The following is a 23,010-nucleotide window of genomic DNA, read 5'->3' as shown; positions in this document are numbered from 1 at the left end:
TCAACAAAACAGAAATGGGATTTAGAACCTGGAGAAACCCTGGGAGCACAGGGGTATGACAGACACATGGAACTCGTTTCCCCAGTCTGCAGCTTCTGGATTTAGTGAGCCGTCACAGCAGTTTAGAGCATGGTGATTCCTTGGGATGAGGAGATGCTAAGAAGCAGAAACTTTGGGCCCACAACAAATATCTAACATCTGGACGGACTATCCAGATGTACTGAGGGAGTCAACAGGTAGACTATGAGATACCAACAATGAGTTGTAATCTCTGTCAGTCAAGTTACAAGCATATGCACCTGTGTTCAAACCTTAGCACCCACATCAAAAGCAGGGCACGGTGGCATGTGCTTGCAATCCCAGCTTTGGGGAGGCAGAGGTAGAGAGAGTGCATACATACACACATGAACACCAAATGTAGAAGGCAGAGTAGTTTCTTCTGTCCATCCCAGCCGCCCACTTTGTAGTTGTTAGGAAAATATAAGATCCTGGGAAAATCTCCACCACATACCCACCCTAAGGCCTGGTGCAAAGCATGCCATGTCAGCTCCAGACTGCGACTGCCGAGACCAGTTCAGATGCAGAAATGAAGGACACAGGAAGCCAGGAGCCCTACGTCCCTAAGGCTCCATGCCAGGATGACTGAGTTCTTCCAGTCATGTCCTACCCCATGAAGGTTCCACAGCATCCCACAAACACTAAGGCACTAGGACATGAAGGGCTATGTCAGAGTGGACACCACTGTTCTTGGAGGAGTCCCAGCAGATGGCTGCAGAGCTGAGGACAGCAGCGGGGCTGCCAAGGGGCATTCTTATCTTTTGCACAGCAAGTGGCTATCAACTCAGGGGTAAGTGAGCTCCAAAGACGGCTTCCTGGGTAGGGGGCCTGTTCCCTTGGTACTGGGGTACCTAGAATGAAGCACCTTCATCCAGCTAGAGTCCAGCCACAGCACCACTGTCTAGACCGGAGGCATTAGAGGACATCACACTTAACAATTAAGCAGGAGGTTTCAAAGGAAGCCAGCAGTTAGTGGATAAGTTACAAGACCTCGCTCTGCAATCCAGACTTAACCACACCACAAAGTTATGGCCCTTTTATCTTTTGCTTTATTTCCCCATTATCTTGTAATTTAATACAGTTCCGAGCTCTTTCCACGAGCCCATTGCATCTGTACTCCATGTCTTCTTTCAGCCCAATATTCGGCCCAGTAGCTATGTTATGAATGTGGCCACATCAAACAACAGTGTGGGGGATAAAAATTTAGCAGATATGATAAAATTTGATTACACAACACGTCTGTGGCGCCATCTCCTTTTCAAGGCACAGCTCTGAGTTTCCTCCTGTGGGCGGGGAGTCTCATATTACCTCTCACAAGCCCCACAACATCAACAAACGGAACGGCGATGGACTGCTGCAGGTGACAGCGATCCTGATGCGCACAATAAGGACACGTGCTCCAGGGCTTTATGAGTGTAACATATAACAGAATGTTACATGTAACATATAATATTACATGTAATATTTATAACAGACAATGAAGTCTTAGGGGCTGTGTATTTCTTCTGGTGGAGATGAAATATAACAAGCATAAAGTGTGGGTATCATCTTAGTTGCTTAATCTCTAGCTATTCATAACAGCATTTGTTATTAGGAGGCAAGAACAATTAGAGTTGCCATTAAACAGACCATTCCCATCTCTGCACATTGAAAACAGGACGAAAACAAATCTTTTACAGTAGAACTTATGGGAGCCTGGATGTCTCTGCCCCAGAGGTCAGTTGTCAGTTCTACAAATGTCACTAACATTTCTGTGTATTGGATGTGTGCCATGGGCTTCCCAACGGCATCACTCTGACCCCCTGTAGGGCGTAAGTGCTGACCCTGTCACAAGCTGAGGGAATGAAAGCTAAAGGGGCAGGCAAGAAGATCTTCTGCAAACTTGTCAGCTCACTAACATTTCTCAGAAGTTCCAATCGGAATCGAAGACGGTGAGGTAGCCGCAGTCAGTAACTGACACCATGTTAATCCTTCTCTGCCACTTTCAGCCCCCACTAATGCCACCATCTTTTCTCAGTTTCCCATGAAGCACCAGTCCTCAGGACCAGCCTAGCTCTCTGGAGATGCAGGAACAAAACCTGGTGCAGGCAGAGGCAGACCACAGGATGCAGCTGTGGGACCTTGGGCTATGTTCACACTGTGCAGGAGTGAAGACAAGCCTCCTTCTCTGCATGACCCAGAGAAGCCTGTCTTCAGCCATACTGAAAATGTCCCCTCAGACATGGGAAGATGAAGTGGGTAAATTACTTGTTGCCTAAGCATGAGATCTGAGTTTAGATGCTCTATAGCCACTCAGAAGGCTGGGTGTGGCTGTACTTGCCTATAATCCCATTTTTGGGGGGCAGACACCCTGAGCTCAGTGTCTACTCACTGTAGGTGGTCAGTGACCACCAGGTTGAGTGGAAGACCCTATTTCATATGGTGAAGAACAGTAGAAGTCACTCAGTGTTGGCTGCCACCCTATGCACATGCATGCACACATGCACATAAGAAATAAATCTAAAAACCTAAAATGTAAAAATAAAGAGGAGAGTGTCCTGGCTGGTTCTGTGTGTCCACTTGACACACGCTGGAGTCATCACAGAGAAAGGAGCCTCCCTTGAGGAAATGCCTCCATGAGATCCAGCTGTAAGGCATTTTCTCAATTAGTGATCAAGGGGGGAGGGCCCCTTGTGGGTGGTGCCATCCCTGGCTGGTGATCTGTAAGAGCAGGCTGAGCAAGCCAGGGGAAGCAAGCCAGTAAGTCACATCCCTCCATGGCCTCTGCATCAGCTCCTGCTTCTTGATCTGCTTGAGTTCATCACTTCCTTTGGTGATGAACAGTAGTGTGGAAGTGTAAGCTGGATAAATCCCTTCCTCTCCAACTTGCTTCTTGGTCATGATGTTTGTGCAGGAATAGAAACCCTGACTAAGAAAGAGAGGTACTTCTGTTTCCATGGTGGGGATTAGCACATGGGGGAGGAACCCAGGAGTCCAGTGCCAATATATGGTCAGAAATGTCTCCCTTCCCCAAGTAAAATGCTGGCAATCCTTACCCCCACCTCCAGGGTTAGCATGAGCAACAGAAGAACAAATTAAACAGATGCTTTAGACCACATCAGGACCACACTAAGCACATAAAAACTGTGGCCATCTTTCTTTTAAAATTACCTTCATATGTCCTACTAAGATTGGCTGATACCTCCTACGGGGCATTACTGCAGCCCTCTGGAGTGAGGTGTCTGAACCGGAACCAATAAAAGGTAGTAAAATGTAGGAGAAAGAAACCAGAGACTTGGAAAAAAGGGATAGCAAAGAATACATATATTCAGATGGAAACTGTGGAAGGCAGGAAAGCCAGAGCTGCTCTTGACATCATTTCCGTGAAGAGCGTGTCTAGGGGCCACCACTGCTGTGCACGGACCCCTCCTCAGCCCTGTCTAGTCATCCTTTGCAAGGGCCATCCACAGCTCTGTGCTTAAACATACGGCTTCAGGTTGAGATGCAGGAGAATTGCGTAGCAGAGTGGACTTTTAAGGTGGACAGAAAGGACCCTCTCCATCCATAAAATCACATCAAGAGTAATGTGAGGAACGCACCAAAATAACCCAAATTTACCCAAACCCATCAATTCCTCCACAGCCTCAAGCTAATATTTAGGATTTCATTAACCCTTTTCATTAGTTCAATTGTGTATCATAAACTTGGAATACATGTGCTTACATACACACACACACACACACACACACACACCCTGAGTGATTTTTCTTGGTTCTTTGATAAGCACATTTTACAGCAGCCTCAATAATCCATAAGATATACAAGGATCTTTAGAAACATACATCAAAGCCACACTACGAAAAGAAAGCCTGCACCCAGGTGTCTCCTGGTGAATAAGGGGTGTGCAGAGTAGGTGACTCTGAGCTTAGGTGTCTAGCCCTGCAGCTCTGTCTTCTAATTGCATTGCTGTTTTCCACGAGTGGACTAGTGTACACATCTGCAACGCACCTCCACCACCTCCACTTAATTACCGAATGACATCTTATTTATGGGCTTAATAAAGAGCTTTTAAACAACTCCTCCTTTAACACTCAGAAACAATGGCTTCCATAGCAGGACAAGAGCTGCTGTTTGCTGTAAAACCTGGTCCCATTATTCCTGAGGCCAAAGGGCAGGGTTTCCTTTTTTGTGCTTGAGAAATCTACTCTGAAATGGAACTTCTGCATCACAAAAGCAATTATAATTGTTTTGTAAACAATTTCTCCTCACTGGATTCTTTCTAATGCAAATCAGAAGCTTACTAATTTCAACCCACCAGCCTTCTCTCTGAACTTTTATTTGGCTTTGGCAATTGTATTAGATTTCAGCAACACATTGATCCGAAAATGTATGCTAGAGAACCCAGCAGCTAAAGGGGGCTTCTCAAGACAGCTGCCCTCAAATGCCGTTCCACCCGCAAACAGAAATGGGGAACGCAATTCACAAGGTGGTGACCCCTACCTCCTTGTTTTTAAATATAAAATTTAAGAAAGCAAAATAATAGAAAGTTACACCGTAAAGAGGCACATAGCAGTCTTCCTGATAAATAGTGTGGACATTAATATTATTCAACCTGAAAGTATCAGGATGATGCTGACTTTCTGTTGGGAAACACACAGTAAGTACCTTTGTAGAAGTCACATATTCTGTCACTAAACTGAGAGATAACTGGGGCAGGAGGTATTAGTGTGTATTCATGCAGTAATCTTATTTTTGTTTTTGTAATTACTGTCTAATTTTTTCATTTATTAATTATTGTCATTTTTGTTTTCTCTCTCTGCCTCTCTGTCTCTCTCTTTCTCTTGCTCTGTCTCTGTGTGTGTTTCTGTGCAGTTGCACATGAACCACAGTATGACCAGAGAGATGGTTCAGTGGTTAAGAGCACTGGATGCCCTTCCAAAGGCTCTGGGTTCAATTACCAGCACCTAGATGGATCTGACATGGGCATGACACATGTATAGGCCAAATGCCTGTCTGTAGGTCACAGTGTGTGTGTGTGTGTGGGGGGGGTCAGAGGACAACTTGCTGGAGTTGGTTCTCTTTCTACCATGGTCCCAGGGAACTCACACTTATATAGAAGGTGCTTTTGTCCACTGAGCCATCACACTGGACCTGAAGGTATTCCAACAGGGGGACATGCTAGGGGGGAGGGTGCCTAATTTGGGAATGCATAGGTCAGGTCTGTGGATTCCAATGACTCTTCTGAAAATAGCCTGGGTGGATGACGGGTAGAGAGGCACACACCTGCCCAACCCCAGGATTGTAGGCGCTTCTAATAAAAGGCCACTCTCAGTAGCTGAGTGTGATTTATATTTTCATTCTAGAAAGAGCCAGTTTGGGAGTTAGGAGATTTGGAGATTCCCCCAAAGTATTTGAATGAAGATGTCTGAGAGATGCTTCCATGAGAGGTCTTCCCATAGAAAGGTGCTCCCATGAGAGGTCCTCCCATAGATAGGAGCTCCCAGAAGACACCCTTTCCAGTGCAGCCATTTAAGAAAATATGCTGGAAATTGAGGTTGAAATATTTCTTAGAGTCAACCAGAGACATTACAAATTAAAGTGCACTGTGAGGTCACAGCGTGGCAAGGCGTGGGACTCATGGTACTCGAGGGTATTTATAAATGAGTGTGACCTAGGAAATAAATGAGGCAAAGATCTGAAAAGTTGTAAAGTGTTCATACCCTTTGGCAAGGCAATTACAGTTAGTCTATATTTAAAAAAAAAGTAAAGAGAAAAGGGAAAAACCTCTTAAATGAAACAAATCGCTTTGCAGAGAGCATTTCTATAGTATCAGGAAACCAATTTCATGTTACTTACTTGTTTACACACCGCCAAAGAATTTAATCTGATGCTACAAATGTTAATGGGAAAATAAGGTAAACCACTGGAGTGCTTTTATACCAAAAAGGAGAAGGAATGTGGGGTTGTGTGCCAGAGCCTCAGGCAAGAGTTCCAGGCAGCTTGGAACCTCGCTCTTTCTGTGGCCAGTGTGAACAGAGAAACAGGAAATCACACGAAGGCCAGAGATGTGCTCAGAAAAAAATAATACAGTTTCAAAATCAGAGAGGATCCTCTTAGAGAACATTACAGTATGGGGAAGGGGCATTGTTGTTACTTCTTAACATGCCTGTGGAAATGAAACGAAGGAAACGGGCTTTCGGGGTTGAGGACCCAGATTCAGATTCCTTATACTTACATAACAACAATGACAAACCAAACATCGGACAGGTGGCTCCCTAGTGCTCATTGGTCAGCAAGACCAGCGAATTGCTGAGATCCAAGTTCATTGAGAGACCATGTCTCAAAAATAACATGAAGAGTAGGTTAGGAAGATATCTGCATTGGGCTCTTCCCCACGCTCAGGTGTACTCAAGCACATGTGTACATGTATGCTCATACATATTCATGCAATCCACATGTACACATACGCTTACAGACATGGATATATACCACACACACACACACACACACACACACACACACACACAGGCATTCATGAGAATAAAAAGACCATTTTCTTGAAAATATTAGGAAAGGCATCTTATAGACACAAAGATGATATAAATTACAAATATGTGAATAAGATTCAACCTCTCCAATAAGTTATAAGACCATAGGAATAAAGGCTATTTTCCAGAACAGATTCATTGAATCTGTCCTAGGTAAATAACAGAACGAAGAAAGGAAGAAGCTGTCCTTACAGCCTTTTCAAAGACAGACAGACAAACAGCACATTCCAGTTCCTGGCTAGCTGTTTTCTTTTGGTTGCCATAGTATTATACTGGAACTTACAGTGTCTGTTCCATGAGCCCAAATGTTCACATTGCGCAAGATGCTGAGAATCTGTTGCGTTTACGAGCTCACAACACAACTTAAGAGCTGGTGCAATCTTAGCCCTGTGGGTCCCACCTTGAGAGTGCACCTTGCAACAGGCAGCCAATTCCTAGCAGTTTTCAGAGGTAAATCAACCCTCCCATTTTCACAGCTTCACTGTGGACCAAGCCCAACCGCCCCATCATCCTGGGGCCTGGGAATCTAATGACCCTGGAAGGGTACAGCTAATACATGCATGTTAAAATAAGTTTAATAACAATTTCTTTTTTGCTATGAAAATGGTATAAGGGCACTGCAAAGGATAGCAAAGCTGCTGGCCCAGTGCTGAGAGGACTGCCTGGCATGATCCTTGGCCCTGGATCTTAGTTACCTCAATGCCACAGGCTATGCTTCTTTTCCTAAGCAACCTGGCTGCTATTAGCTTTGCTGCTGAGAACCTGGTGCTGACAGGTACTAGAGCAGCTATCTTTCTGATATTTGCAGGTAGGAATCTTGAGTGTGTGTCATCTTTTACTTTCTCCCCAACCCACGTAGTGCTCACATCTTTGGGCTCACATGGGAACCGTTTCCTGTTTCCCACACTATAGGCCCAGGCTGTGAGCTACCAGTATTCTAGGTTCACAATTCCCTGCCTTAATACGCTTATACCTGGCCAAGATGTGGCAAGAGGAACTCGGGAGGAAACCTGGCAGGTGTCTGGGAGCGTATCCTGCAGATGAAGTGTCGCAGGGAAGGAACAGTACCTCGGCAGAGCATGGGATTGCACAAGTGGTCATGCATGGCAGAAGGTGAGCAGGACTGTGGCCAAATTGCCACCAGTCTCTCCGTTTGATAGGTGAGGGTCTCACGTTTGAAGCACCGGCATTATTCAGAAAATGCCCAGGAAAATCATGCTTACTACACACAGGAAAGTCATGCTTACTACACACAGCCTGCTGAGTGTCCCTGAAAATGTTTAAAAATCAGGCTCAGACTCAAGGATCAAGGACAAGGCTCAAGGACCTCTGTCTGCCTTCCTCTACATTCAGGCCAGTTCAACCACTTTCCACCTCAGACTGGGTACTGAAGCTCCCTAGGGAACCATGCAAGTGTCACTATTCTGGGTTACACTTTGTTGATAGTAGGCAAGTGGGTGACACTTGTCTAAACAGAAGAAATGGGTCACTACTATTAAAAAAACAATGACAACAACAACAGCAACAACAACAACAAAGAAACCAAGCCAACTAATAGCTGAATCCTGGTCAGCCACAATCAATCTGTGTTCTAGATGAAGAAAGGGACATGCAAAGAGGTCAACAGCCTGAAGCCACACAGATAGCTTGGGACATTTTTTTCATGAGGCAAGGCTCAGACAAATTGTTACAATAGAGACTGAGTCAAACAACATGTCTGCATTACCCTCAGAGTACAGTTTTTAAGATGTATACTATTTCTATTATACATCTGTGGTTGTGTTTGGGAATTCCTGAAGTCTTGGGAGAGCTCGTGAATTTTTGTTTCATTTCTGTTGCTGCTATAAAATACCTCGACAAGTCCAAGTGTTGGGATAAATGGTTTATTTTAGCTCATAATTCTAGGCTATAGGACGCTGTATCATGGAAGTCAGGGCAGGAGCTCAACATAGCTGCTCAAATCACATCCACAAAAAAGAGGTGAGAAAATGAATGGATACATATTTTCTTGTGCTTAACACTCTATTCTGTACAGTCCAGAATGTCTGGATTAGGGAATGGTGGCGCTCATAGTGGGGCTTTCTCATGCTAATGTAATCAAGATAACCCCCCTAGACACTCTCACAGGCCAGCCTGATCCACACGATCCACACTGAGATCCTCTTCCCAGGTGAATCAACATTGTGTCAGGTAGACAATTACATGTGATGGTGTTATGCTTCTGCATACAGAAGGCAATAGGTCCTTCTTCTCTGTGAGGATGGTAGCCTGTGTCACCCCAACATATTCCAGTCTTTTCTAAGAGTGGACGGCAGTGGTTATGACCACTGTCAGAATACAAATGCCATGTTTGGAAAATAAAATATGTGGAAGACATTCTTGTTATTCTAGCGGCTACAATGGAAATATAGCTCAACAACTTCCCATCACTGAATTAGAAAAAAATAGAAAGTAATGAACCTACACACATCACAGACTTGAATCCTTGACCCCTGCTCTAAGGGAAGTTGGTTATTTAGACTTTCAGAAGAGGTATCAGGTGAAAGAGAAGCTTCACAGCTCTAGATGCAAACAGTGAGTCCTTTTAACACCGCTTAGGGCTCAGGGACTAACAGTGATCCAGCACCCAAGAGCTCTGTAAAAGACCAATAAACATGACTCCATTAAGAACACTTTTCCAGGGGGCACCAGGTCAAAGGGGAGGCCAACTGACAAACCCATGGACTTACTTAAATCACCCACAAAAATGCCAACTTTCCCGAAGCTGCTGGGAATTTGAGAAATAAAAGCTCAATGAGTTAATTCAGAAGGTTGGCAAACAGCGCAGAAAGAACAGAGTATCCGTGTGTATGGTGTCCATCAGATCAGAGACCATCAGAGCCGCAGACAGGTGGCTCTGCAATGGGCAGACTGCACGGTTCCATGCTGTGTGGAAGAACATGGAGACACAGCGGCTCAGTTTCACCCAGTGACCTCACTCAGGCAGAAATGAAAGCAGGGTTCTTCCTGTAATTATGCAGCAATGGTGGCAGAATCTAGAGGCTGGTTAGAGCAGTGGCCAGATGGGAAATAATTTTCCTTTCCTTTCTGATTTCCTTTTGTCCTGTGATGCACACTTGGCCTCTGGATATAGCATGGCTGCTCATCTTGAAACCAGAGAGTCTGTGATTATTTACAAAGACCCTTACAAGAATAAGTCTACTGTGCTCTTCTACACAATGCGGGGTGGGGGATTAAGGTGGCATCAGACTCTCATCTGAGAGTCCAGCTCCGCAAGATCTTCAGAGGTCATAACATATACCCAAGGTTGAAGGTTGGCTGGGCTTGAATATCCTAAGTCTTCACCCATGCTGGGGTGTCTTTGCCTGCTGCAGGTGCCCGAGTCACCCATACTCCTGTAAGCAACCTCCTTGAACTCACGTCACACACTTTCGGAGCCCTGGCTACAGATCCCTCTGACTTTGCTGGCCTTCCAGATGAATGTTGACAACATATGCTCATTCTGATAGTCATGGAAAAATTCTCATTGTGCAGCTATCATGTCAGTGACCTGACTTCCTGTTGCCACTTGAGCTTCTCTGCATGTGGCCTGACATCTTTGCAGGTTGGGGGAGTCAGATAGAAGCATCTGGGTGGGCCTTGATTTGTCTGTTACATAGTTCTCATACTGTCCCCCGAAGGCTCTTCCCTACCCACCCCAGTGCTCACTCATCCTGCCTGGTCATAAAGGTGGCCCCTCTCATGGTGACTCATCATATTAATGAAGTATGTTCACCAAGTGTGATGATTACCCACACTATGCATCTGACCCCAGCAGAGCCATGAAGGTCGAACTCACTGCAGGGTCAGGAGGAGGCCAAGTCAGGCCTCTTTATCACCCCCAGCCATGGCATTTTCTCTAACTTGTCTTCTGATGTAGATAGCTGAGGCACTGCTCATCACAGGCTGATCTGGTATAAGATTCTTACACTACAGTCATACCCTATACTCTAGTGTGGGGATAGACTCCAGGGATCTTCTCTGGGGTCTGGGATTGCCTCACACCCATTTCCAAAGGAAGGGGCTGAACCTTTAGTTCCATTCCCATTTGTAGGCAACACTTATATCCCATCTGGGGTAAGGGAGATGCTAGGATGAGCTTTGGATTCCCTCAGGTGGTCATCTGTATGTGGAAGTACAGTCCATCCTGAGCCTACTGATTTGCTATTAGTGTCCAGGACACTGTCTCTGCACCTGGAGGAGGTGGAGTGGATGGTGGAAGAGTGTAGGAACAGCGATCGATCGGTCTACACTGATGGAGAAGCTCAGTGGCCTGGAGGCCTTCCTTAGGACGTGTATGTGGTACCCATGTGGCTTCCCCAGCAATAGTTCTTGTTGAAGGAGAGACCACAAGCTGAATAGAGAAGAGCCTTCACACTGTCTCCTCATAGGTCCTAACTGTGATTCCAGACTTGCTGTCCCGAGCTGCATGGCTATTCCAGAAATCAGGTAAACTAACCCTATGGTACAAAATCCCAGGTAGAAAGAAAAACTCGAGCCACTGTGTAGAATAGTACAGAGTTGCTGCCCTGATACTTTGAAAAGATTTCTATGTAAACAGGCTAGCTCATTATGAGTGTTGTGGTTTCTGGTATACATGCACATGTATGTACTTATATTGTTGTATTGCAACATCCTCTGGAATGAAACATTCCATCCTCAAAGGAGGAGGCTGTGAGGGTAGGACCGAGGAGGGGGTAGAAGGGATAACTAACATTAAGGATGCTTTAGAAACATAGGGGGACCTACTATTTATAAGCATATACATGCACACATAACACACATACATACACATACATATACACATACACACATACATACATGCACACACACAGACACACATATTTAAAAGCTACCATAGCCAGAGAATAATGCACCTCCTAGAAACCATAGGTTGCAAAATAAAAAGTTTACTGCCAGGTGTGGGATACCTCCCCTCAAATTGTTGGTAAGGGGTATTCTGGAGACCCCATCAAACAGTACAAACTATTGCAATTGCTACTGGATGTCCACTAACTCTCAATGGTATTGGCCTATTGCTTAAGATATGCCATACTATGGTCACAGGACATGAATAAATTAAGCAGTTTATGACAGGGAAGCCCCTTCCCCTCAGATTACTTTTCATAGCACCAGAAAGTATTTAGGTATGGGAAGAAAGAAGTTACAACAGTCTTGCTCAGCCTTGAAGCCTGCAAGCTACAATAATGACATCATGGCAAGATATGCGCCAGGGTACAATAGGGACACAGATACTGTTGGACACAATAGTGACCAACTGTTTTATTTTTAATTGTATTTAAGGCCTGCCTGGTCCTGTAAACTTGACCAAGAATCCATGGCTGGGGAGCCCATAGGCCTTAGATATGAACCTACTGCTACAGTATCAAAATGTCCTCTATATACTATCTAGATTAGTGCAGTTTTCAGACCCCAGAGAAACTTCTTTGTGCAGAGGATTGTGAGGGCTCAGAAAATCACAATGGATCAAAGTGAAGAGAACAGGTATCAGTTGAGTAGTCAGCCACAAATGGAAAAACCTATATCACAATTACTTTCCTACCAAGGCTCAGGGAACATCACAGAAGAGGAGACAGAAAGACTGTGAGAAGCAGAGGTTTGGAGGGCCAGGGAAGGACCAGTATCTTCTGGACACCGCAGGACTGCTGTTCTCACAAACTCATACCAAATGTGATTGCCTGCACAAACCCTGTACAATATCAAGCCAGTCAGCACCTCAGCATGGAGGGAACAGGGGCCTGTGAGCTTTAACACCTCACTGAGGAGCTACGGACAGTTGATGACCTCTAGTGGGGGAGGGGAAGCAGTTAATTTTTTAGGTCCTCCAAGTTCCAGTAGATGACCTCACACATATTTATACACAAGCAGCACAACGTGGAATGAGTGGGTTATAAAAAAGGAAAAGAAGGTAGAAGGTTGAAGTGGGCACGGATTCTGGAGGAATTAGGTGGAGCAGTGGAGAGTAAATATGTTTAAAATACATGTGTGCACATATGGAATTTCAAAGAGCTAACAAAAATATTATATTAAAAAGATTCAGGATACAAACAACCCACAAGTCTCAGGAAGTTCCTGAAACATACCAAATTCACAAGGCTGCTCCTTCCTCGATGCTATATAAGCGGTAAATCCTGCTGGGGAAAGGAGGTTATGTGACCTGGTAAGCCATCAGTGTATCATGTAGAGAGCTGCCAGGATGAAGCTTTTATGATTCACACAGGCTGGAGTGAGCTTTGCTGCCTTTGATAAATATCTTGTACTAAACCCCAATAAATCCATTGGTTCACCAACTTGAACCTTGGTGGAATTGTTTATTTGGTCTGTTGATGTTCTGTGTAGAATGAGAAAACATTTGCTCATATCACCCCAGGAAAAGTCACACTACAATATACGACTAAAACACTAATTAAAATTATTTCTGTTTGCAAAAAATAAATAGAAATTCTTAGAATTGGTCCGATTTGATTTTCAGAACGACTCTAAGTTTATGTGTCATTATGACAATTTTCAGGAACAAAAAAAAGTATCAAAGATCCAATAGCATAATAACTGCAGCAGATGGCAGGGGGAACCAGAGTTTATCTCATCTGAGCTCCACTCCAACGCAAACACCAAGGGTGCCAGGAGGCGTAGGTCCAAACCACAGCTTGAACTTTCATCAGTTGATGGGTATAATGAGTCACATGACCCTTTAGTTTCCATTTCTTCATATGGAATAGGCTGACAGCTCCAATATGTTGCTGTGATACAAACTGTAGCTCTGCTCTCTGTACTTTACAAAGACACAATCGAACATATACCTGCTTTTCCCCTTTGTACGATATCATACTTGGTTCACCATGGCCAGAGAATAGGCCATGAAGAAATAGAAACAAAGAAAATCCTAGGGACTAACACACTGTGTCCTGGCCAAAAAGGGTGTAATTCACAGACCTTTCTGACCAGAATGCAATTTGTGAACATCAGGCATTTCAGTGAGAGCTACACACATCAGCAAACTCGATTTTGTGCCTGATTGGAAGACTAAATGGTACAGGCAAGCTGCCTAATGCAGGGACGCCATGCTGTATAACATCCCTCAGCTGGTCTCAACGGGGGCTGCTGAGATACACCAGACTCCATCATCAGCCACGCTGCCAGTGTTAATGACTTTTTTTGAAGATGCCATTTCAAGGATTAGTCTATGTAGCTGCCTTGACTGAAATCCAGTAACCTTGTTACTCAAGATGGGTGGGCATTCCTTCCAGCTGCTCAGAGCAGTCACAAAGAGACTTCCTAACCCCCAGCTGCATTTCCTACATCTCCAAAGAGACTTTATACATGCTGTGTCTTGTTTTCAAAACAAACTCCTGATCTATTAAGCAACAGATATCAACTTCTGGCTTCCTTTCTACACACACCTGCAAGTCCTGGTCAGGACCCTCTGCAGGGTTCGAGGGTAATCACACATATGCCTTCTGTGTTTCAAAACAGGACACATTCTGGGAATGGACCTGTGTCCTCTTGAAGGGGTGTCTTGCTATTGGATGGGGCAGGCATCTGATAGGAGTAGAGTTGTTATGAGGTTTTTCAAAGGGGAACAGGGAGTAGATGGTGGCTGGACTGGATGGTGCAAAGAATATTTGTGTTTTCTCCGAGGGTCTGTGCCAGATAGATTTATCTAACTTGACCCAAGCTAGAGTATATCCAGAAGATTCCCCAGCATGTAATAAGGACACATGCTTCACTATGTCCATAGCAGCCCTATTTATAATAGCCAGAAGCTGGAAAGAACCTAGGTATCCCTCAACGGAGGACTGGATACAAAAAATGTGGTATATATACACAATGGAGTACTATTCAGCCATTAGAAACAATGAATTTATGAAATTCTTAGGCAAATGGATGGAGTTGGAGAACATCATACTAAGTGAGGTAACCCAGTCTCAAAAGATGAATCATGGTATGCACTCACTCATAAGCGGATATTAACCTAGAAACTTGGAATACCCAAGACATAATCCACACATCAAATGATGTCCAAGAACAGAGGAGTGGCCCCTGGTACTGGAAAGACTCAGTGTAGCAGTGTAGGGCAATACCAGAATAGGGAAGTGGGAAGGGATGGATGGGGGAACAGGGGGAGGGAAGAGGGCTTATGGGACTTTTGGGGAGTGGGAAGCCAGAAAAGGGGAAATCATTTGAAATGTAAATAAAAAATATATCGAATAATAATAAAAAAGAAAGTAGGGAACCAATTGGGAAAATGCCTCCATAAGATTGGGCTGTAGGGCATTTTCTTATTTAGTAGCTGGTAGGGGTGGGCCTAGTCCACTGTGGGCAGTGCTATCCATGGGCTGGTGGTCCTGGGCTCTGTAAGAAAGGCTGAGTGAGCCAGGGGAAGCCAGCCAGTAAGCAGCACCTCTCATGGCCTCTGCATCAGCTCCTGCCTCCAGGTTCCTGCCCTGCTGGAGTTTCTGTTCTAACTTCCTTCAATAATGAACAGTTATGTGGACGTGTAAGCCAAATAACCCCTTTCCTCTCCAACTTCCTTTTTGGCCATGGTGTTTTGTTACAGCGATAGAAACTCAAACTAAGACAAGGTCCTATGTAGCAGTGCCCAGAGGCTACCAAATTCCATACTACAAAGAGGTTCTGTCCTTTCGCTGGGTCCAGCAAGTGCCTTACACTACCTTTGGAACTGTATACTAATGGCAGCCTATTCACCGCTGTATGGAGAAAGGGTGTAGGTTGCTGGCCCAAGCCCAGACCCCAGTGTGGGTCCACAGCAGAAAACTGGCCCACCACGGCTCACAATCTCCTCTGTAGGGCAGGTGTGGTCTCCTTCCAAGATTATTGACTCAGAAGTGCAAGAAGCATCTCTTCCCTGCGCCGACGGTTTGGCTGGCTGCATGAGAGATTAGAGAATTCTTTTATATTTTGTATTTTTTTTTTAGTTTTGAACCAAGAGTAATATATGATTTACCAACTAGTGACTTTAGGCTTCAGACACACAGAGACATTTTATACAACAAAGGCAGGAAGGAGCCTGCCTGATAGCCATCAATGCCCAGGGCCCAGCAGGGATGCTCCCCTAGACCAGCAAGCAGGAGATGAAAGAACTGCTGTAATGTCTTCCATCCAGTGAGATGTAAGTATTTTCAGAGAAAGGTTCTCGCCTGCTGCAGTCACAGAGGCCCTTAATACCTTGTGTCCTGACAGATCCACACCTGGCCTGGCTCTTGGCCTGCGAGCTGCTCTACAGATGTCCTGTGGTCACAGTGGCTCTGCTCCAGTTGCCCTCCCTCAAGATCTGTGACTGCTCCTGCTTAGGTCACACCGCATCTTGCTGAAGTTGGAGTGGGGAGACTTCTGGTCCCTTGCATCGAAGTGTTTTAAACAATCAGTGAAGCAGTATTCAGCAAAACCAAAACGGGGAAGTGGGAAGGGGTGGGTGGGAGGTCAGGGGGAGAGAAGGGGGCTTACGGGACTTTTGGGGAGTGGGGGAGCTAGAAAGGGGGAAATCATTTGAAATGTAAATAAAAAATATATCGAATAAAAAAATTGAAAAAAAAATCACTTGAATGCCCAGAGTATAAGGATCAGTTAGAGATGATGGGTCCCGACATGTGCCAGTTATGTGTCTTCCTGCCTTCTTTAAACTGAATCTTTAACCAAGGCCTGGTCTTTGTTGAATGCTAAAGTTGGGATCAATGAAAGGGCACTATAGCACTGGGTAGATAGAAACGGGGATACCACCAAGAAGTTAGTGTGTATGCCTGTGTGCCTCTGTGCATGCATGTTTATATGTATGGATGTAAATGCATGTGTGAATGTACAACCATACATTCAATTATCTGTGTATGTAAGTGGGGATGTGCATGCATGCATACGCACACATGTATGGATTTGTAGATGTGTTCATGCGTGCGCCTACATGTCATGTGCTTGTGCTTGTGCCTGCAGGCTTGTACTGACTGCAGTTTCTCACTTCCTCGCTCTGCCCAGGAAGCCTCAATGGTTACCTTTGCCTTCATCTCTTTGCCCATCTAGTAAAAGGAAGACACCTTGGGCACTCAGTTCTGCCATGGTTCAGCCACTCATCATTAGAGAGAAGCCACCCCTACCTCTTTGCTCCCCGTCTGTGATGTCATTCACCCCTGTCCAGACAATGGTAGCACTCTCTTTATGTTTCATTGCACTTGACCTTTGGCTGCCTTCACAGGGGTCTCACCAGCCCTTCCCCATCCCTTGGTGCCCAGGAACATCTCTCTGAGAACCAGCACAGACATTGCAAATGCCTTTTCTTGAAGCCCTGCGGATAACCAGGAACACCTACAGATAGAAGCTCTTGGGTCTTGGGGCGACCACTACACAGGAGTCCACATTACTTCACTTGCTGTCTATGAGTTTACAGCCACTGTTGGCACAATACGCAGTGCTACAGTCAGTGGGGTGTACAGCCACTGCTGCCTGACTTTGGCTCCTTTGGATGTATATCCGGAACTGGGTTAGCTGGGTCTTACTGCAGTTCTAGTGTTAGTTTTGTGACAGATGTCTATATTGATTCCCAAAGCATCTGCTCTTGTTAATATTCCCACCAGGGGTCTACAAGGGGCCCTTTCCTCTGGCTTCCTCAGGAGGATTTGTTGTTTTCCTCTACATTCTTTGTTGTTGTTGTTTTTATTGTTGGGAATAGTTTCATAAGTTAAAGGAAAGTTCAATATTATCTTCATATTTTATGTTGGTAACAAAAATATTTATACCTGATTTAATGATCAACAGTCATTATTTTCATAACAAGTATAATATTTAAGCTAAAGTAACGAATTATAAACAACAACAGAACAACAAAAACATCATTTGGACAGCACTTCTTGAACTAATTATAAACTCCTTAAAAAAGCAATTAAGTGTGCTGAGCCAACATGATAGCATATATATGTATAAATATATACATATATATCTGTATACACACACACTCACACACACATACACACACACACACACACACACACACACACACACACACACCAGTAACTTGTCTATTAGAAGACACAAGCAAACAACTCATTCTATGTCAGTCTTCCTTTTTCTTAACCCCAGTGGGAATTATCAACAAGCTTTTAAGAATACATAATTGAAACATAGTAATTGGCAAGTAGATACACTGATTTTAGGAGTACAGGCAGGTAAGATAGAATCTTAATTTCATTCTGATCTGCAGTTCTGTGACAGCTGAAGGTGTTGCCCAGTTTTTCATATATTGATTGGCCATTTGCATTTCTTTTGGTTACGATTATTCATTCATTTCTGTATTTAAGTTTTTGAGTTCTTTATATATTGTGGACATTGGCCCTTTAGATGAATAGCTGGCAAAGATTTCTGCCAATGTCCAGACTGTGTCTCACTGCCTTTCCTAGGCTGTCAGAAGCATTTCTGTTTGACATGATCCCATTTGCCATTGTTTTGTTACTTTACCTTAAGGGTCTAGAGGTCAACTCAGAAAGTGTTTGTCCATCTTTTGAAGCATTTCTCCTAACACCTCAGAGTTTCAGGTCTTCCATTAAGGTCTTTGGTGCCCCTTGGGCTGATTTATAACAGTGGGGAGGGCAGGGCTGGAGTCCTAGTCCCCTCCGTGGGGCTCCATTGCCCAGCACCATTTGTTTTGGGGATCTTTGTCAAAACTCCAGATGACTCTTTCTCTGTGGGTCCTTGATGTTATTTCATTGGTTCCTGTATGTGTGTGTAGTGCTGGGCCGCATTTGTCTTTGTTTCTGTAATACAGTCTGACATTGGGTGTTAGGACACCCTCATGTTGCTCTTTCCCTTTAAGACCTTTCAGGCTGCTCAGTTTTTTGTGCTTCCAGAGAAATTTTAGGATTATTTTGTTAAAATTTATAGGTTTTTCTTTTTATCTTTTTGGTTTTTTGAGACAGAGTTTCTCTGGCTGTCCTGGAACTCACTCTGTAGACCAAGCTGGCCTTGAACTCAGAAATCCACCTGCCTCTGCCTCCCAAGTGCTGGGATTAAAGGCGTGCGCCATCACTGCCCAGCTACAGGTGTTTTTCAATAATAAGCCATTTTCACACTGGTTATGCTTATCCATGAACATGAGAGATTATCCGCAGTATGGTGTGGTCTTCAACTTTATTTCTTCACTGCTTCATACATTTTCTTTATACATATCTTCTTGTCTTTAAGTATATACCTAGGGTGTTTTGTCATATCTACGAGGGGTTGTTATAAATGAATTGCTTTCCTGATATCTTTCTCATCAAATTGGTTGTTAGTGCACTGAAAGTGTATTTGATGTGTCTCATTTTATTTTGCTGAAGGATTTTTCCCCAGTAAATATCCGCTGTAAAGGTCTTCTGGAGGAGGCTTTATGATCTTTTAGGTATACAACCATCTAATCTGAAGAAAGGGATAATTTTAATCCTCCCATTCCTATTTGTAATTAATTTTTCCTGCCTCATCGCTGTGGCTGGCATTCCAAGCACTATATTGCATTTGAGTGAAGACAATGTACAAACATTCCTCACTTCTGCTTTCAGAGGAAACGCTTTCGAATTTCCCCATTCAATATAAGATATGTTACAGGTTTACTAAATATTCTCCTTTAACATATTTAATTATCATTGTTCTATTCTGAAATTTCAAGGTGTTTGTCATTGAAGGGACGTTAATTTTTGTCAAAGGCATTTTTGGAATCTAGGAGATTATTGTGTGATTTTTGTTTTTGATTCCACTTAATACTGTGTTACTGATGTTCATTTGTTGAACTGCCCTTGCATTCCTGGAACAAGTCCAATTTGATCACAACCTATAATGTTTAAAGTGATCTATATTCGATTAAAAAGTAAAAAATATTAAAAACCTTGAAAAACGTTCTTGAATTAAGTTTGCTGGTATTTTATTAAAATGTTGCATCTATATTTACAAGGATACTACCTTTTTTTGTTTCTGTCTTTACATAGTTTTGAAATTGCACTAATCACGGCTTCACGGGCTATGTTTGGAAGTGCTTCAGCTCTTTACTCTGCGTTCTTGTTGATATCACAGGCTGCTAGTCTGTATCCCTTCATCAGAAAACTGAGATCATGAATGTCCAGGGTTACTAACTAATAAAGGTATGTGCCAGACTGTGAAGATGACTCACTGGGTCACCTGTGTGTGAGCATGAGGATCTGAGTCTGGACCCTCATCTAAAAGCTAGGCATGCTGTTACACATTTGTTACCCCAGCACTGGCCTTAAGATCTGAGACATGTGGATCATAGGTGGTGATGGTGGTGGTGGTGGTGGTAGTGGTGGTGATGCTGGTGGTGGTGGTGGTGGTGGTGGTGGTGGTAGTGGTGGTAGTGGTGGTGGTGGTGGTGGTGGTGGTGGTGGTGGTGGTGCGGGCCAGTCAGTCTAGCTGAGACCACGAGCTTCAGGTTCAGTGAGAATTCCTGTCTCACAAAAAGGTTGAGGGTGATAAAGGAAGACAGGAAGATATCTGATGTTAACCTCTGGCTTTGTGTGTGTGCGCACACACAGTCCTCTCATTTTGTAATATGTGTTGCCTAATGCCTGTTTGCTCTCCCCCCTTCTCTAGGAAGCATTATCCTTTCTACAGCCTCCTGCCATTTTCAGTTTTCTTTGCAGTGTTTCTTTAAATATTTTCTGCAGTGCTAGGATAGTTGTCATGGATTTCTTTAGCTTTTGTTTACTATAGAATATCTCTATTTTCCCTTTTATTTGAAAACTACCTTTACTGGATATAGTAATCTAGGTTGGCAGCTAAATATTTTAGGTCCTGAAAAAAAATCAGCCCATGCCCTCCTGTCTTTTAAAATTTTTAAAGAGGAAAACAATCTGTTTGTTGATCTGATGAGTTTGCCTTTATATGAGATTTTTATGCTTTGGTTGCTTTAATCTTTAGGTTCAGAAATTTTACCTAATTATTTCTAGCCAATATCTGCCTCTGGAGACTAGCTTATTCCATATTAGAGAAGGCCAACGGTCAACACTGAGACTCCGGGGTGGGTGGTGGGGGGGTGGGTTGGGGGTAGACATGGGTTTTCACCCATCTCCCTCTGATGTTGCTGAAACACACAGACCTTGTTTTTGTGATCTCCTCATGGCTCGGACTGTGTCCCTTCACCAACTTATGCACCACCACTGGGTCACCAAGATGCCAAGGTACATGCTCCCAGAAGGTACAAGACTGCAGTATTTGGATTTCAGGTACATGTTCTCCAGGTTCAGGCCCTCTGAGATCCCATACTTGGAATCTAAATTTTGAGTTTTTAACCATAGAGTGTTAAAAATAGCCAAGCACTGGTCCAATTAATTTTCAGAAAGTACTAGAGCTTGATGAGATCTCTTCACGCACACAAAAAGTATCCAGGCATTTGAGTTTAGGCATTTCAGAATTATTAGTAAATCAATTTCTTGGCTTAGACCAGTTTCTATGCTACTTGCTTTTAACAACTGAGGGCGTTCCCTGTGGGTTCGGGTTGCAGCAAACTGTGGCTTCATTTATGAGTGTTTAGGATTCACAGAACAACTCAAGGGTTTGGAGGCTGGGGTTCTGTGCTCTCTGCTAGGCTTCAATCGGGGAAGCTTCAGGAGATGGTGCAGAGGTACCCTGTGTTCACTGCTGAAGCATGCCCACCCCACCAGCCGGCACCCAGCTAACTTACTCTGTGTAGTTTGTCACTTACAGACTCATGTGTTTGAATGCTGGCCCATAGGGAGTGGCACTCTAGGGAGGTGTGACCTTGTTGGAGTAAGGCTATCACTGTGGGGGCAGGGTTTTGAGGTCTCATACTATACATGCTCAAGCTATGCCCAGGTGGAATGCAATTCCCTTCTGCTGCCTTCAGATCAAGATGTAGAACTCTCAGTTCCTCCAGCACCACGTCTGCCTGCATGCTGCCATGCTTCCCACCATGGCGATAGTGGAGCAAACCTCTGAAACTGTAAGCCAGCCTTAATTAAATGTTTTCCTTAACATTAAAGAGTTGCCTGGGTCGTGATGACTCTTTCCAGCGATAAAACCCGAAGGCACTCTGCTAAGATGAACTCACTGTTTAACTGCAGAGTCTCCTCTTTGGAAATTGTGCAAAAGAAACAGGTTGAGTCATGTTGTCAGGGTGGGTTATAAAATCTGTGAGTTATTTTAAAGTTTTTCCTTTTTTGTTTGAAGTGTTTGCACTGAGTTCAGATTCCTCCTCTCTGATGTCACCGAGTTTGCGAGACCCATAGGATCTCTGCGGCATGAACAGGTGACCTCGGGGACAGGTGTCTCCTCTACTGTCTGGGAGACAGGGATAAGACAGGCAGAGGGGACCTCAGGCCTCTGCCTGACCTCTGACTCAGATTACTCTGATCCCAAGGGCCTTCTAAAGGATGGTGAGTTAAATATCTCATCAGTGCTACCTACGGCTGGTTAACTGGTCTTCATCCTGTGTTAATTATTCCAGTCTTTTGTCTTACTTTAATAAAACTCGGAGAGCTGTGTTTCTCTTCTCAGTTCCCAACTGAGTTTGGGTGTTCACATTTGTTCACAGAGCATATTCGTTATCATAAACCGCAAGTTCTCATTTCCAAGGAGACTGGCTTCTTACCAAGGTTTCCCCCGATTACAGTGAAAGTGCGTGTGCGTCCACCATGGGGCAGGTTTTAAGCTGAGCCAACTAATGGCTTCAGAGGCAACACTGAGAGAGTTATACAGCAAAGCCAAGGATGTCAGCTCACAGATGCATGTCTCATTGATTTAGCGTGAAAACATATGTATTGCAGGCACATTGTTTTTTTTTTTTTTTGCCATGCACATTTTTTAATTAAATTAGATAACACCTGACTCAATACCAGGTGACAAATGGAGTGCATGTTTTATATAAGCTGGACACTAGGGAAAATGGGTCCTGGAAGATCCCACCTGGTCTCTCTTGGCTCAGTCCTGGAATAGTCACTCACCCACTAATGACAATGAACAGATCCCTAGATGTTTACACTGCAGTCTTATACTGACTTGTGGGTAGCAGACACTCACTCGTTATGCTTACAGGCTTGCCTGGGATGGAACATGCTGACCCCGGGGTCCCTGGATGATGCAGGGTACTCAGAAGCACTGCTGCCACCTCTTTCAGGGATGCACAGAAACATCAAAGCCTGTGTAACCCCCCAGGCTCTAATCCACAACAGAGCATCTACTGCTTTTCTTTTCACAAACTATAGTTTCCTGGAAGTCAAGGATTTGACCTCGAGCCCTAACTTCCTCTTCCTGTAAAGACAGTTTCTTAGGTCTGGAGGGCATTCTCTCCTCACAGGACACCATGCTGTACATCCTTAAGCGGGTCCTCACTCTCTGGAAAGGCCCACTCAATTCCATCTGT

At 44.2% G+C, this 23,010-nt stretch overlaps 1 protein-coding gene across 1 annotated transcript in view; it reads right to left on the bottom strand.

Annotated features, from left to right (window-relative positions):
- Dlgap2 (DLG associated protein 2) overlaps positions 1 to 23,010 on the bottom strand; it is a 139,508-nt gene that overhangs the window by 104,807 nt on the left and 11,691 nt on the right. The gene's annotated exons all lie outside the window — the stretch shown is intronic.

This window comes from Apodemus sylvaticus, chromosome 18, assembly GCF_947179515.1.
Source record: "Apodemus sylvaticus chromosome 18, mApoSyl1.1, whole genome shotgun sequence".
In the NCBI taxonomy this organism is placed as follows: domain Eukaryota; kingdom Metazoa; phylum Chordata; class Mammalia; order Rodentia; family Muridae; genus Apodemus; species Apodemus sylvaticus.
The sequence above is the reverse complement of the archived record's forward strand: the minus strand, read 5'-3'. Positions and strand labels throughout refer to the sequence as shown.